This window comes from Pseudophryne corroboree, unplaced genomic scaffold, assembly GCF_028390025.1.
Source record: "Pseudophryne corroboree isolate aPseCor3 unplaced genomic scaffold, aPseCor3.hap2 scaffold_1748, whole genome shotgun sequence".
Classification (NCBI taxonomy): Eukaryota; Metazoa; Chordata; class Amphibia; order Anura; family Myobatrachidae; genus Pseudophryne; species Pseudophryne corroboree.
Window position 1 is genome coordinate 77,326 of NW_026968385.1, and position 12,424 is coordinate 89,749.

Genomic DNA, 12,424 nt, shown 5'->3' on the forward strand with positions numbered 1-12,424 from the left:
ACATATTTTCAGATGAACATGGGAGGGCAGAAGGCTGCCTAATACTGAAGCACCCCCAAACAACAAACCAAATGCAACAACTAGTGCAAGCATTCCTGGGGGAAGGCCTGCAGCAGATGGATTTGCATATGGTGATGTCATCCAAGCAGTGGGTCAAAGTTGGCTTCAACCCTCATCTGCATGTGAAAAGAGAAAAGGGGCGTGCAGGGCATGGCGGCCTTTTGCGGCGCTTGGATGACCCCTAGTTCGCATTAAACATCTCCACCCTCCTTCGGTGTGGGGCTCATGTTGGCTATGCCTCAGCCCCTGAATCATTCAAGCTGATTTCTTGCAGTAGCTGGGCTCTGTAACAGCTCCAGAGCTGCTCTGTACGGCAAGTAAAAGGGTGTGGGACCTGCAGCACTACCTGTAGTTTGCATTGTGCATTGGAAGGCACAAAGTAAGCAGACGGGAGAAGTAAGGATAGTGCGCAAGGGTATAGAAGGGAGCGGCTCAAGAAAAGAGAAGTGGAAACAGACAGCAAACTAGGCTGGAGAGAGACCTGAGACAAAGAGATCTGAATTATACGAGAACCGACCAGGGGAAACACAAATTATGCAGTCAAGTTTCCCACATTTGGGGAAATCGCAGGAGCAGCACACCCAGAGTGCAATGGGTGAGCCTTGCCCTGGGAGAAGCACCTTCATGATCATAGTATCTCACCTGGCAGGTAAGTAGGAGTTGGGCTAGAGCTGGGGAGGGTCGCTGCTCGGGTACCCCCCTGTCAAGTGAAGGAGATCCAACTGAGGCAGCACAAGGGAACTCTCGAAAGAAGAACAAGGCTAGAGGAAGATCTGAGACAAAGAAATCTGACTTTTACCAGAGCTGACCAGAGGAAAGCACAAACACAGTCCCCCACTACAACAAATAATGCAGTCGAGTTTCCCACATTTGGGGAAATCACAGGGGTCAGCATACCCAGAATGCAATGAATGAACCTCACCCTGGGAGAACAATCTTCATGACCATGGTATCTCCTATGCAAAATAAGTATGATTTGGGATAGGGCTGGGGAGGGCCGCTGCTCAGGCACATCTCTGTCAAGTAAAGGAGATTCAACTGAGGCAGCACAAGGGAACTCTCATCTGGGGACAACAACTGCAGGGAGAACACATATTTTCAGATGAACATGGGAGGGCAGAAGGCTGCCTAATACTGAAGCACCCCCAAACAACAAACCAAATGCAACAACTAGTGCAAGCATTCCTGGGGGAAGGCCTGCAGCAGATGGATTTGCATATGGTGATGTCATCCAAGCAGTGGGTCAAAGTTGGCTTCAACCCTCGTCTGCATATGAAAAGAGAAAAGGGGCGTGCAGGGCATGGCGGCCTTTTGCGGCGCTTGGATGACCCCTAGTTCGCATTAAACACCTCCACCCTCCTTCGGTGTGGGGCTCATGTTGGCTATACCCCAGGCCCTGAAGCATACAAGCTGATTTCTTGCAGCAGCTGGGCACTGTAACAGCTCTAGAGCTGCTCTGTATGGCAAGTAAAAGGGTGTGGGCCCTGCAGCACTACCTGTAGTTTGCATTGTGCATTGGAAGGCACAAAGTAAGCAGACGGGAGAAGTCAGGATAGTGCCCAATGGCATAGAAGGGAGCAGCTCAAGAAAAGAGAAGTGGAAACAGACAGCAAACTAGGCTGGAGAGAGACCTGAGACAAAGAGATCTGAATTATACGAGAGCCGACCAGGGGAAACACAAATTATGCAGTCAAGTTTCCCACATTTGGGGAAATCGCAGGAGCAGCACACCCAGAGTGCAATGGGTGAGCCTTGCCCTGGGAGAAGCACCTTCATGATCATAGTATCTCACCTCGCAGGTAAGTAGGATTTGGGCTAGAGCTGGGGAGGGTCGCTGCTCGGGTACCCCCCTGTCAAGTGAAGGAGATCCAACTGAGGCAGCACAAGGGAACTGTCGAAAGAAGAACAAGGCTAGAGGAAGATCCGAGACAAAGAAATCTGACTTTTACCAGAGCTGACCAGAGGAAAGCACAAACACAGTCCCCCACTACCACAAATAATGCAGTCGAGTTTCCCACATTTGGGGAAATCACAGGGGTCAGCATACCCAGAATGCAATGAATGAACCTCACCCTGGGAAAACAATCTTCATGACCATGGTATCGCCTATGCAAAATAAGTATGATTTGGGATAGGGCTGGGGAGGGCCGCTGCTCAGGCACATCTCTGTCAAGTAAAGGAGATTCAACTGAGGCAGCACAAGGGAACTCTCATCTGGGGACAACAACTGCAGGGAGAACACATATTTTCAGATGAACATGGGAGGGCAGAAGGCTGCCTAATACTGAAGCACCCCCAAACAACAAACCAAATGCAACAACTAGTGCAAGCATTCCTGGGGGAAGGCCTGCAGCAGATGGATTTGCATATGGTGATGTCATCCAAGCAGTGGGTCAAAGTTGGCTTCAACCCTCATCTGCATGTGAAAAGAGAAAAGGGGCGTGCAGGGCATGGCGGCCTTTTGCGGCGCTTGGATGACCCCTAGTTCGCATTAAACATCTCCACCCTCCTTCGGTGTGGGGCTCATGTTGGCTATGCCTCAGCCCCTGAATCATTCAAGCTGATTTCTTGCAGTAGCTGGGCTCTGTAACAGCTCCAGAGCTGCTCTGTACGGCAAGTAAAAGGGTGTGGGCCCTGCAGCACTACCTGTAGTTTGCATTGTGCATTGGAAGGCACAAAGTAAGCAGACGGGAGAAGTCAGGATAGTGCCCAATGGCATAGAAGGGAGCAGCTCAAGAAAAGAGAAGTGGAAACAGACAGCAAACTAGGCTGGAGAGAGACCTGAGACAAAGAGATCTGAATTATACGAGAGCCGACCAGGGGAAACACAAATTATGCAGTCAAGTTTCCCACATTTGGGGAAATCGCAGGAGCAGCACACCCAGAGTGCAATGGGTGAGCCTTGCCCTGGGAGAAGCACCTTCATGATCATAGTATCTCACCTCGCAGGTAAGTAGGATTTGGGCTAGAGCTGGGGAGGGTCGCTGCTCGGGTACCCCCCTGTCAAGTGAAGGAGATCCAACTGAGGCAGCACAAGGGAACTCTCGAAAGAAGAACAAGGCTAGAGGAAGATCCGAGACAAAGAAATCTGACTTTTACCAGAGCTGACCAGAGGAAAGCACAAACACAGTCCCCCACTACCACAAATAATGCAGTCGAGTTTCCCACATTTGGGGAAATCACAGGGGTCAGCATACCCAGAATGCAATGAATGAACCTCACCCTGGGAAAACAATCTTCATGACCATGGTATCGCCTATGCAAAATAAGTATGATTTGGGATAGGGCTGGGGAGGGCCGCTGCTCAGGCACATCTCTGTCAAGTAAAGGAGATTCAACTGAGGCAGCACAAGGGAACTCTCATCTGGGGACAACAACTGCAGGGAGAACACATATTTTCAGATGAACATGGGAGGGCAGAAGGCTGCCTAATACTGAAGCACCCCCAAACAACAAACCAAATGCAACAACTAGTGCAAGCATTCCTGGGGGAAGGCCTGCAGCAGATGGATTTGCATATGGTGATGTCATCCAAGCAGTGGGTCAAAGTTGGCTTCAACCCTCATCTGCATGTGAAAAGAGAAAAGGGGCGTGCAGGGCATGGCGGCCTTTTGCGGCGCTTGGATGACCCCTAGTTCGCATTAAACATCTCCACCCTCCTTCGGTGTGGGGCTCATGTTGGCTATGCCTCAGCCCCTGAATCATTCAAGCTGATTTCTTGCAGTAGCTGGGCTCTGTAACAGCTCCAGAGCTGCTCTGTACGGCAAGTAAAAGGGTGTGGGACCTGCAGCACTACCTGTAGTTTGCATTGTGCATTGGAAGGCACAAAGTAAGCAGACGGGAGAAGTAAGGATAGTGCGCAAGGGTATAGAAGGGAGCGGCTCAAGAAAAGAGAAGTGGAAACAGACAGCAAACTAGGCTGGAGAGAGACCTGAGATAAAGAGATCTGAATTATACGAGAACCGACCAGGGGAAACACAAATTATGCAGTCAAGTTTCCCACATTTGGGGAAATCGCAGGAGCAGCACACCCAGAGTGCAATGGGTGAGCCTTGCCCTGGGAGAAGCACCTTCATGATCATAGTATCTCACCTGGCAGGTAAGTAGGAGTTGGGCTAGAGCTGGGGAGGGTCGCTGCACGGGTACCCCCCTGTCAAGTGAAGGAGATCCAACTGAGGCAGCACAAGGGAACTCTCGAAAGAAGAACAAGGCTAGAGGAAGATCTGAGACAAAGAAATCTGACTTTTACCAGAGCTGACCAGAGGAAAGCACAAACACAGTCCCCCACTACCACAAATAATGCAGTCGAGTTTCCCACATTTGGGGAAATCACAGGGGTCAGCATACCCAGAATGCAATGAATGAACCTCACCCTGGGAGAACAATCTTCATGACCATGGTATCTCCTATGCAAAATAAGTATGATTTGGGATAGGGCTGGGGAGGGCCGCTGCTCAGGCACATCTCTGTCAAGTAAAGGAGAGATGGTCTGCCAGATTACATAATGCATACCAGAGCCATAACTAGACTTTTTGGTGCCCTGTGACAGATAATTATATGCCCCCCCCCCCCTCCCCATTTTTGCAATATGGACAAAAGGTGCATGCCTTGTGGGGAAGGGGCATAACAAGATTGGTCTCAGAGAAAGCACATGAGATATGAAGATATATCTAGTATACTTGACACTCAATGGTTTGTGGTATTGCCGGGGTGCCCTCCTTAAATGCATATACAGTCACACATGGCATGTTTGTGCAAATGGCATATCAGCAGTCAGCACTAACTGGTGACATGCCATTTGTACAAGTAAGCCATGTGTGACTAATATATAAACATGCTTTATTAAATAACACCTCAAACTATCATACCCAGGATTCAAACCTATAACCTGTTGAATTCTAATCAAACACCCTACCCATTGAGCTACTTGATCCTGCATCGTTTCTAACCTCCAAAAACAGATTCAGTTGCATTTTCCAGCGTGTTTTGTTTGCGCCTTTGCAAATGTCTTACATCGACAAACTTATTTAGTACTATTTTGCAAATAGGGTTACATTGTCGCAACATTGTGTTCCCTAATTGCTTGATTTTTTAAATGCAACAATTGATAAAGACACCTGATAATTGCTCTGTGGAGTCTTATTTTGTGTTTTGTGTTTAGTCTTTAGATCTGAATTTGAATGTACTTGTGAACTAACTTAATTTCCTACTTCTAAATTCATTCCTAAATTCACTACTTACATGAATCCTGTAGTTGGGCATTTTGGGACTTCGATTGTGGGCATTGTTTTGTGTCCAGACCAGCAGCAGGTGGTGTGCATTTGCTGGAAAGGCATCGAAGACCTCCGATATGCTGCATCTCCTGATGTGTGTCTCCCTCAAGTGGCTGTCAGCAAATGCCTGCTAGACACCCCATTCCAAGCTGATTGTGACATAATGGAACATGCATCATAGAACAGGCATGCTAAAACATGGGTCTTCAACCTGCGACCCTCCAGCTGCTGTGGAACTACACATCCCAGCATGCCCTGCCTCAGTTTTAGCATACCTTAATAGCAAAACTGTGGCAGGGCATGCTGGGATGTGTAGTTTCACAGCAGCTGGAGGGCCACAGGATGAAGACCCATGTGCTAGAGCCAAGCCGCAGGTACATTGAATGCTAGCAAGCTGAATATTTAAATCCTTTTTGTTCCGCAGCATTCCAATGCGGAAGATTCCATGGAACCAGAGATCCTTCCATTGAGAAGGACATGCTGCCTCGATGACTACACTGTGCAAATTAAATCACGGAGCCAGTTGGCTTGTGGGTGGCTCTGGTGACTGGGTGGTTGGGTGGGTGGTGTGTCGGAAGTGGAGCGCATGCAAATGATTGTGTATCATCCAGCTAGTGAGAGAGAAAACTCATGCAGGAGTGTGCCTGCTTGTCAGTGGGTTATGCACCTTGCCAGACGTTAAATCTACATAGAGCAGCTGGAGGGGACAAGAGCAGGTTTGCAAAATATAGATAGAAGAGCATATATGCTGGCGCATTCTCCATGATTGTGTCAGCTTATGTTTTGGTGCACTGCACTTTCCTCCACTAAGTTTTAGCCATTTTTGTTAAGCTCAAGTGTAGTTGCTTCTCGGCCTTTTGGCTGTGATCTTGTATTGTGGTTGAAGGGTCTGCTGGAGGGAGGGATTGCTTTCTTCATTGGCGAAAGACCAAAGATATTCCAGGATGGAAGGCTTGGGAACACTATCCGTTTTTCAATTGTGGAAGAGTTGAAAGAACGGATTGGACTACATTCTATAGTAAAGGATGTCTTTCTATTTATTAATCCTCCCCTTATATGTGTCAGTCTTTCAATAAAGCTTCGGGCTTGTGATTCCCTCACCCTCTTACACTCCACACCCATAGCCGTATTAACTGTTGTATTATTGTACAGTTTAAATGTATAGTGCAGTTCATGATTTATAGTGTAGGCTGGCCTGTGCTGTAGTTCTTGAACTGTACTATACCGTCAGCATTTCTATTGTGTTTTGGCTGTGCCGCAACGCGGTACTTATGTGTGTAATGTTTATGTATGTTTTTTTGCTTCTTTATGTGCATCGGTCCTACAAGTACTGAAAGCTGTTTTAATAGTATATTGACAGTATTGTTTTCTTTCAAAAATCCACTTAATTTTCTTTACCCTATTATTAAAATGGTAATTGACAAAAACAAACTACATTGTCACCAGAAGAGCAATACAAAATGTACAAGTGATATATTAAAATCATCTTTCCAGCTTGAATTTCAATGATGCATTGGGGCAACGATTTTGTGAGAAACACCTTCACCCTTAAATAAAGATTTTCTTAATTCCTTACCTGTGTGCTAATTAGATATCACCTTGTTTTCACATTAAACAGACTTCCACATGCGAAAGCAGCAAGGATGCAGTGGCGTTAATGTTTCCTGGTGTCAACCTGTATTATTTCAGTAGACATTGAAATGAGGATGCATCTTGCTGCCTTTCCAATGAAGCAAGTTTAATTTAGTAATAGGTGAAAAACCATCCCTACAAAGGTGTTAATCAGAGAGTTGGCTTTGTGGACACTTTTCAGAGAACAAATTTGTTAGCATAAAAATAAAGCCAGAAAATGAAGAGCTGTTTAATCACTCAATTGGATTTTTTTGCCAGCATATTTCTTTTTCTCTGCAACCCACTGCTAAATTGTGCTTCCTAGCTGTTTTTATAAAATCACTGAATCAAATCTAACTCTGATTACATCAGAGAAGGCCAGGTACCCTACACCATAACAGGGGGTTTGAAATGTTGACTTGTCTACTTAAAGATCACCGAAATCTGAAAACAAGGTCAATTACGTCCCTGGGTGGGATTGAACCACCAACCTTTTGGTTAATAACCATACACACTAACTGATTGCGCCACAGCGACACTTTGCAAAAGTACATACTGACAAAGGCTAATAAGCATTCATCTAGAACGTTTCCTAGAAACATTTTAAAAAGTCAATAATGTGGAGAGTTTTTGTAAGATGTTTCTTCCATCAACAATTGAAGAAACACATTGGTACTTTCCCATGATAAGTGAGTGCTTCAGGACCTCTTGCACTTACATGTGCAGCAGAGTACTGTAATGGAAGCATGCTGGGTCCATAACCCAGAGGTAGGCAGATTGAAACTATCCTCTGCTATATGCATTTTTTTTTTGTTAAAGTAATCCAAAACTGGGATTGATATTTTTGCTCTTTTATTTTTACTTAAAGTACAATAACTTTTACCATTTTAATTTGTTTTAATAGTATATTGACATTATTGTTTTTTTTCAAAAATCCAATTAATTTTCTTTACCCGATTATTAAAATGGTAATTGACAAAAACAAACTACATTGTCACCAGAAGGATATATTAAAATCATCTTTCCAGCTTGAATTTCAATGATGCATTGGGGCAACGATTTTGTGAGAAACATCTTCACCCTTAATTAAAGATTTTCTTAATTCCTTACCTGTGTGCTAATTAGATATCACCTTGTTTTCACATTAAACAGACTTCCACATGAGAAAGCAGCAAGGATGCAGTGGCGTTAATGTTTCCTGGTGTCAACCTGTATTATTTCTGTAGATATTGAAATGAGGATGCATCTTGCTGCCTTTCCAATGAAGCAAGTTTAATTTAGTAATAGGTGAAAAACCATCCCTACAAAGGTGTTAATCAGAGACTTGGCTTTGTGGACACTTTTCAGAGAACAAATTTGTTAGCATAAAAATAAAGCCAGAAAATGAAGAGCTGTTTAATCACTCAATTGGATTTTTTTGCCAGCATTTTTCTTTTTCTCTGCAACCCACTGCTAAATTGTGCTTCCTAGCTGTTTTTATAAAATCACTGAATCAAATCTAACTCTGATTACATCAGAGAAGGCCAGGTACCCTACACCATAAGAGGGGGTTTGAAATTTTGACTTGTCTACATAAAGATCACCAAAATCTAATAACAAGGTCAATTACGTCCCTGGGTGGGATTGAACCACCAACCTTTTGGATAATAGCCTTACACACTAACTGATTGCGCCACAGCGACACTTTGCAAAAGCATATACTGAAAAACGCTAATAAGCATTCATCTAGAACGTTTCCTAGAAACATTTTAAAAAGTCAATAAAGTGGAGAGTTTTTGTAAGATGTTTCTTCCATCAACCAATGAAGAAACACATTGGTACTTTCCCATGATGAGTGAGTGCTTCATGATCTCTTGCACTTACATGTGCAGCAGAGTACTGTAATGGAAGCATGCTGGGTCCATAACCCAGAGGTAGGCAGATTGAAACTATCCTCTGCTATATGCATTTATTTTTGTTAATTAAAGTAATCCAAAACTGGGATTGACATTTTAGCTCTTTTATTTTTACTTAAAGTACAATAACTTTTACCATTTTAATTTGTTTTACTAGTATATTGACAGTATTGTTTTCTTTCAAAAATCCACTTAATTTTCTTTACCCTATTATTAAAATGGTAATTGACAAAAACAAACTACATTGTCACCAGAAGAGCAATACAAAATGTACAAGTGATATATTAAAATCATCTTTCCAGCTTGAATTTCAATGATGCATTAGATCTTCCTCTAGCCTTGTTCTTCTTTCGAGAGTTCCATTGTGCTGCCTCAGTTTGATCTCCTTCACTTGACAGGGGGGTACCCGAGCAGCGACCCTCCCCAGCTCTAGCCCAACTCCTACATACCTGCCAGGTGAGATACTATGATCATGAAGGTGCTTCTCCCAGGGCAAGGCTCACCCATTGCACTCTGGGTGTGCTGCTCCTGCGATTTCCCCAAATGTGGGAAACTTGACTGCATAATTTGTGTTTCCCCTGGTCGGCTCTCGTATAATTCAGATCTCTTTGTCTCAGGTCTCTCTCCAGCCTAGTTTGCTGTCTGTTTCCACTTCTCTTTTCTTGAGCCGCTGCCTTCTATGCCCTTGTGCACTCTCCTGACTTCTCCTGTCTGCTTACTTTGTGCCTTCCAACGCACAATGCAAACTACAGGTAGTGCTGCAGGGCCCACACCCTTTTACTTGCCTTTCAGAGCAGCTCTGGAGCTGTTACAGTGCCCAGCTGCTGCAAGAAATCAGCTTGAATGCTTCAGGGGCTGGGGCATAGCCAACATGAGCCCCACACCGACGGAGGGTGGAGGTGTTTAATGCAAACTAAGGGTCATCCAAGCGCCGCAAAAGGCCGCCATGCCCTGCATACCCCTTTTCTCTTTTCATATGCAGATGAGGGTTCCAGCCAACTTTGGCCCACTGCTTGGATGACATCACCGTATGCAAATCCGTCTTCTGCAGACCTTTTCCCAGGAATGCTTGTACTAGTTGTTGCATTTGGTTTGTTGTTTGGGGGTGCTTCAGTATTAGGCAGCCTTCTGCTCTCCCATGTTCATCTGAAAATATGTGTTCTCCCTGCAGTTGTTGTCCCCAGATGAGAGTTCCCTTGTGCTGCCTCAGTTGAATCTCCTTTACTTGACAGAGATGTGCCTGAGCAGCGGCCCTCCCCAGCCCTATCCCAAATCATACTTATTTTGCATAGGAGATACCATTGTCATGAAGATTGTTCTCCCAGGGTGAGGTTCATTCATTGCATTCTGGGTATGCTGACCCCTGTGATTTCCCCAAATGTGGGAAACTCGACTGCATTATTTGTGGTAGTGGGGGACTGTGTTTGTGCTTTCCTCTGGTCAGCTCTGGTAAAAGTCAGATTTCTTAGTCTCAGATCTACCTCTAGCCTTGTTCTTTTTTTGAGAGTTTCCTTGTGCTGCCTCAGTTGGATCTCCTTCACTTGACAGGGGGGTGCCCGAACAGCGACCCTCCCCAGCTCTAACCCAACTCCTACTTACCTGCCAGGTGAGATACTATGATCAGGAAGGTGCTTCTCCCAGGGCAATGCACTCTGGGTGTGCTGCTCCTACGTGTTCCCCAAATGTGGGACACTTGATTACATAATTTGTGTTTCCTCTGGTCGGCTCTCGTATAATTCAGATCTCTTTGTCTCAGGTCTCTCTCCAGCCTAGTTTGCTGTCTGTTTCCACTTCTCTTTTCTTGAGCCGCTCCCTTCTATGCCCTTGTGCACTATCCTGACTTCTCCCGTCTGCTTTCTTTGTGCCTTCCAACGCACAATGCAAACTACAGGTAGTGCTGCAGGGCCCACACCCTTTTACTTGCTTTACAGAGCAGCTCTGGAGCTGTTACAGTGCCCAGCTGCTGCAAGAAATCAGCTTGAATGCTTCAGGGGCTGGGGCATAGCCAACATGAGCCCCACACCGAAGGAAGGTGGAGGTGTTTAATGCGAACTAGGGGTCATCCAAGCGCCGCAAAAGGCCGCCATGCCCTGCACACCCCTTTTTTATTTTCATATGCAGACGAGGGTTGAAGCCAACTTTGACCCACTGCTTGGATGACATCACCATATGCAAATCCATCTGCTGCAGGCCTTCCCCCAGGAATGCTTGCACTAGTAGTTGCATTTGGTTTGTTGTTTGGGGGTGCTTCAGTATTAGGCAGCCTTCTGCCCTCCCATGTTCATCTGAAAATATGTGTTCTCCCTGCAGTTGTTGTCCCCAGATGAGAGTTCCCTTGTGTTGCCTCAGTTGAATCTCCTTTACTTGACAGAGATGTGCCTGAGCAGCGGCCCTCCCCAGCCCTATCCCAAATCATACTTATTTTGCATAGGCGATACCATGGTCATGAAGATTGTTCTCCCAGGGTGAGGTTCATTCATTGCACTCTGGGTATGCTGACCCCTGTGATTTCCCCAAATGTGGGAAACTCGACTGCATTATTTGTGGTAGTGGGGGACTGTGTTTGTGCTTTCCTCTGGTCAGCTCTGGTAAAAGTCAGATTTCTTTGTCTCAGATCTTCCTCTAGCCTTGTTCTTCTTTCGAGAGTTCCCTTGTGCTGCCTCAGTTGGATCTCCTTCACTTGACAGGGGGTGCCCGAGTAGCAATCCTCCACAGCTCTAGCCCAACTCCTACTTACCTGCCAGGTGAGATACTATGATCTTCACTGTTAGGGCAATCAGGATGTGGAATTCCCTGCCAGGGAAGGTGGTAATGGCGGACTCTGTAATTGGATTTAAAAAAGGAATGGATACATTTCTGAATGAAAAAGCTATCCAAGGTTATAATACTTAAAATATCAACATGGTTAATCCGGGGGTAACATGAGTTATAGTAGCTAACTAGTCATAAAACATTATTCAGCAAGTATGTAGAATCATCACAACTTAAAACAGGTTGAACACGATGGGCAATTTGCCTCTATTCAACCTCAAAAACTATGTTACTATATGTTACTATATTACTATGTTACTGTAGTATACAGAACACCACAATGTAATGAGCAGTGATAGTGAGCACTGATGAGGATACTAGAACTGACACTGAGCAGCAAGATGCAGCACTGGACTATTAGTAATGTACTGTAGTATGCTGAGCACCACAATGCAGCACAAGACAATGAGCAGTGATACTGAGCACTGATGAGGATACTACTGAGAACTGACACTGAGCAGGAGAGACACACTACTAGTATTACTGAGCAGCAATAAGTAACCACTGATACTGAGCACTGATATTGAGATTTCCACTGAGAGAACATAGCCACGTCCTCTCCGCTCTCTCTTCAATGCACGAGTAAAAATGGCGGCAACGCGCAGCTCTTTATATGGAATCCGAATCTCGCGAGAATCCGACAGCGGGACGATGACATTTTCCCTTGTTCAGGTTTTCCGAGTCAGGCGGGAACAACCGAGCCTGCCTCGGACCAGTGTAAACCACGTGGAGTTCGTGGGGAATTCGGTTCTCGGAGAACCGAACCCGCTCCTC

The 12,424-nt window shown here is 45.4% G+C and overlaps 11 non-coding genes across 11 annotated transcripts; 3 read left to right on the forward strand and 8 right to left on the reverse strand.

Annotated features, from left to right (window-relative positions):
• Window positions 1-554: 554 nt before the first annotated feature.
• Window positions 555-717, reverse strand: LOC135002260 (U1 spliceosomal RNA). Its single transcript, XR_010203508.1, has one exon. It is a non-coding gene; the product is annotated as a U1 spliceosomal RNA (small nuclear RNA).
• Window positions 718-869: 152 nt separating this feature from the next.
• On the reverse strand, window positions 870-1,033 carry LOC135002234 (U1 spliceosomal RNA). The gene has a single exon (XR_010203482.1). It is a non-coding gene; the product is annotated as a U1 spliceosomal RNA (small nuclear RNA).
• A 671-nt stretch (window positions 1,034-1,704) lies between these two features.
• On the reverse strand, window positions 1,705-1,867 carry LOC135002213 (U1 spliceosomal RNA). The gene has a single exon (XR_010203466.1). It is a non-coding gene; the product is annotated as a U1 spliceosomal RNA (small nuclear RNA).
• A 152-nt stretch (window positions 1,868-2,019) lies between these two features.
• Window positions 2,020-2,183, reverse strand: LOC135002243 (U1 spliceosomal RNA). The gene has a single exon (XR_010203491.1). It is a non-coding gene; the product is annotated as a U1 spliceosomal RNA (small nuclear RNA).
• Window positions 2,184-2,854: 671 nt separating this feature from the next.
• On the reverse strand, window positions 2,855-3,017 carry LOC135002214 (U1 spliceosomal RNA). The gene has a single exon (XR_010203467.1). It is a non-coding gene; the product is annotated as a U1 spliceosomal RNA (small nuclear RNA).
• Window positions 3,018-3,169: 152 nt separating this feature from the next.
• On the reverse strand, window positions 3,170-3,333 carry LOC135002244 (U1 spliceosomal RNA). Its single transcript, XR_010203492.1, has one exon. It is a non-coding gene; the product is annotated as a U1 spliceosomal RNA (small nuclear RNA).
• A 671-nt stretch (window positions 3,334-4,004) lies between these two features.
• On the reverse strand, window positions 4,005-4,167 carry LOC135002261 (U1 spliceosomal RNA). Its single transcript, XR_010203509.1, has one exon. It is a non-coding gene; the product is annotated as a U1 spliceosomal RNA (small nuclear RNA).
• Window positions 4,168-4,319: 152 nt separating this feature from the next.
• Window positions 4,320-4,483, reverse strand: LOC135002247 (U1 spliceosomal RNA). Its single transcript, XR_010203495.1, has one exon. It is a non-coding gene; the product is annotated as a U1 spliceosomal RNA (small nuclear RNA).
• A 4,797-nt stretch (window positions 4,484-9,280) lies between these two features.
• LOC135002203 (U1 spliceosomal RNA) lies at window positions 9,281-9,443 on the forward strand. The gene has a single exon (XR_010203460.1). It is a non-coding gene; the product is annotated as a U1 spliceosomal RNA (small nuclear RNA).
• A 671-nt stretch (window positions 9,444-10,114) lies between these two features.
• Window positions 10,115-10,278, forward strand: LOC135002237 (U1 spliceosomal RNA). The gene has a single exon (XR_010203485.1). It is a non-coding gene; the product is annotated as a U1 spliceosomal RNA (small nuclear RNA).
• A 975-nt stretch (window positions 10,279-11,253) lies between these two features.
• LOC135002230 (U1 spliceosomal RNA) lies at window positions 11,254-11,417 on the forward strand. The gene has a single exon (XR_010203479.1). It is a non-coding gene; the product is annotated as a U1 spliceosomal RNA (small nuclear RNA).
• Window positions 11,418-12,424: the final 1,007 nt, after the last annotated feature.